Consider the following 3,628-nt stretch of genomic DNA (forward strand, 5'->3'; position numbering starts at 1 on the left):
TGGGTTGTGGACACAAGTTACACTTTAGCACTCTGATAAGGTTGCCTGGCAACCAGAAGAAAAGCGCATTGCAGAACATGACAATTCAGAGTAGATGGAAGGACTCGTCATTGACAGTTTTAGGTGGGCGATATCTGAATAGCTTATGAAGTAGGTTACCCAAACCTATGGTCTTCCATTTAATAAACAAAGTAATAACTCGTAGGATTGTGGGGTTTTTTTTTTCCTCTGGTATGTTTTTAAGTCTTTGTTTTTTCCTTTTTAAATCTCCATGAACAGTTCAGTTCAGAGTAATTTAAGCTGTTTTGATTTTTGTGAAAATAGTTATAAGTAATAATGTATGATGAGTTGGTTAACTCTGCAGCTAACCCTTTACATACCAGACCTTCACTAAGGGTCATAAAGATAACCGGCCAGATTGACAGATATCTGTTTTTTTGAACTGTGGAGATGCTTGGCAAAATTAAGGCAGCCTGAGGTCAATTGAACTGAATGGAAGACTGCAATTTCATAGTGAATATTAATATGCTCAAACCTCATTATCATCACAACCCAACTATAGCCATTACCATATTTGAATAATGCTAGCCATCACCTCTGGCCCCATTGCATTCAGCTGCTGGCTAGGGGAATCTCCCAACTAGCAGCTCAATAAGAGATGGGGAAGCATAATTGGTTGCAAGGATGCCGGTGACCAATGTCCTAGTAACCAGTGAACCATGAGCAGGAAACCATCATTCCTGACAACTGCCCAGCACCTACACGCCCCACTCTGAGCACTGGTGTCTCTCTATACACCAGCTCATATTTGTTGTTATTTACCTCCAGTTTCCTAACCTGTAAACTTGCTGTAATTCTTTTTAAATCGGTTGCAGCCATATGTTCTTAAAGTGGTGGTAATAACTACCTGAATTTGCTGCAACAGAAACTATTGCAAGGCTTTCACAAATTAGGCGCAAGTTGTTTTAAAGTGACCATACTGCCAAAACACATTGTACATTCTTTATTGAATTTCCCCGAGTGTTTAAAAATAATTATATCTGTTGTGCCACTAATGCAGGCAAGAATCCTCACTAATGCAGGCAAAGAATTCTTACTGACTTCCTTTCTTGGTTCTTTGTCCAGGGGCTTTACTTTAAGTCCAATAGACATTGTCTATGCCCTGAGAAAGGGTGATTTTCTAGCCTCCAAAACATGTTGGCTCCCTTTTTGCTTTCCTGTTATCACTTATGGAATTAATGAAGAACTTTGGGCTCTTAGGCCAGGTTCACAACAATTTCCAGACCAGATCTGGAACGTGGTGCATTGCGTATTGCCGCAATTTTGCCACATTCCGGAGATTTTTTTTCTTTTTTAGCTTATAATGGGCTTTCAGGTGCGTTCCAGTACAGTGCAGTTTTGATGTGTTCCAGTGCATTCCAGACCAGACAAAATGAGGCATGCAGTATTTTTCGAGTCTGGAACGCACTGCGCTGGTGTGAACAGAGGCCAGAAATAGCACAGGGATACATTATTATGTCTTTTGGGGTCTAGAAACAGTCTGGTCTGATCTGGATGTGGCGTGTCATTTGTTGATTTTTTTTTTTTTTTTTTTGGCTTTTCTTTGGTTTTTAAGTGGTGGTAATAACTACCTGAATTTGCTGCAACAGAAACTATTGCAAGGCTTTCACAAATTAGGCGCAAGTTGTTTTAAAGTGACCATACTGCCAAAACACATTGTACATTCTTTATTGAATTTCCCCGAGTGTTTAAAAATAATTATATCTGTTGTGCCACTAATGCAGGCAAGAATCCTCACTAATGCAGGCAAAGAATTCTTACTGACTTCCTTTCTTGGTTCTTTGTCCAGGGGCTTTACTTTAAGTCCAATAGACATTGTCTATGCCCTGAGAAAGGGTGATTTTCTAGCCTCCAAAACATGTTGGCTCCCTTTTTGCTTTCCTGTTATCACTTATGGAATTAATGAAGAACTTTGGGCTCTTAGGCCAGGTTCACAACAATTTCCAGACCAGATCTGGAACGTGGTGCATTGCGTATTGCCGCAATTTTGCCACATTCCGGAGATTTTTTTTCTTTTTTAGCTTATAATGGGCTTTCAGGTGCGTTCCAGTACAGTGCAGTTTTGATGTGTTCCAGTGCATTCCAGACCAGACAAAATGAGGCATGCAGTATTTTTCGAGTCTGGAACGCACTGCGCTGGTGTGAACAGAGGCCAGAAATAGCACAGGGATACATTATTATGTCTTTTGGGGTCTAGAAACAGTCTGGTCTGATCTGGATGTGGCGTGTCATTTTTTGTTTTTTTTTTTTTTTTTTGGCTCTACTATGGTGTTTATAAACACTGTTCAAACATGAGATAGAGATCCAAAGTAACATTGTTACTTTCTTTTGTATCTACTGTTTCATTCATTTACAGAAAGTGTTTTGTTTTTTTTTCTAAATGAAATATATTCCTGTTTTATCCTTTTATTAGCTCTTCGTTTACTCTAATATCCCTAATTAACTCATTCTTCCCCTTTGCTTTTCTAACCATAACCATTCAAATCTAATTTGTTTTTATCCATTTAGGTCGTTATTTTTTTTACTGCCTTAATTAAAAAGTGTAACATTTAAAAAATGCCTTTTATTTAACTGGAAATTACTTTGTAATGCTTGGTACCAGAGTCATAATTTTAAGTGTTACATTGTAATGAGATAATATAGAATAAAATGTATACTTTTTTATGCAGTACTATTTTTGTTTTTAAACTTACACTGATTAAGTAATAAAAAAAGTGTTTTTTTAAATGGTTACTTTTTTTGTTAATGTATTGCCTAAACATAACATCATTTTTGCAGGACAATATTACCTAAACAAAGCAGCGTTTGTGCTAAAAAAAGTTATATATAGTTTTGTTATCTTAAGTAATGACAATAACATTAATCAATACTTGCCTTTCCTTCACTCTCCTGTTGCTCTGTTTAGCGCCAGGAGCTGAGGGAAAAACCTCTATACTTCTGGTTATGGACTAGCATATTTGACCGTGTGACCATGCTGGGCCAGTCACTTTTAGGATTCATTCTTGTGGTCAAATATTAAGGGTCATGTTTCAGAGTTAGGTAAAAGGCCATATGTAGTATCAACAGGGGGGGGGACAGCATGGTAGTTTGGTAGTTAGTACTTCTGCCCTAGAGTCCCTGGTCTGAATACTGGCCAGGACACTATCTGCAAGGAGTTTTCATGTTCTCACTGTGCTTGCGTGGGTTTGCTCTGGGAGTTCCTCTGTCATTCCAAAGACATGCTGGTAGACATGCAGGCTCATCTCTAAACTGGCCCTAGAGACCTTAGATTGTAAGCTTCTTGAGGGCAGGAATCATGTGAATGTACAGTTTGTAAAGAGCTGCATAAATTGTCTGTGCTAGGGATGCACAGATACCAGTGCCAATACTTGGTATTTTCATCAGAAATACCAGGGTTCCAGCTGCAACTGTGCCCTGGCGCTCCACCACTGTCCTGAAATCATTAGTCTGTATTGTTTTAGAAAAACTGTCACTTGACAATATACAGAAAGGTATCGGTAATTGGTATCGGAGGACAAATATCGGTACTTGGTCTAAAAAATGGTATCATTATATATATATATATATA

At 38.3% G+C, this 3,628-nt stretch overlaps 1 protein-coding gene across 19 annotated transcripts in view; it reads left to right on the forward strand.

The window, feature by feature from the left end:
• The window catches only part of DLG1 (discs large MAGUK scaffold protein 1), a 155,422-nt gene that overhangs the window by 95,919 nt on the left and 55,875 nt on the right, over positions 1–3,628 (forward strand). The gene's annotated exons all lie outside the window — the stretch shown is intronic.

The sequence above is a fragment of the Nanorana parkeri genome, unplaced genomic scaffold (genome assembly GCF_000935625.1).
Source record: "Nanorana parkeri isolate BGI_ZX_2015 unplaced genomic scaffold, ASM93562v1 scaffold29, whole genome shotgun sequence".
In the NCBI taxonomy this organism is placed as follows: domain Eukaryota; kingdom Metazoa; phylum Chordata; class Amphibia; order Anura; family Dicroglossidae; genus Nanorana; species Nanorana parkeri.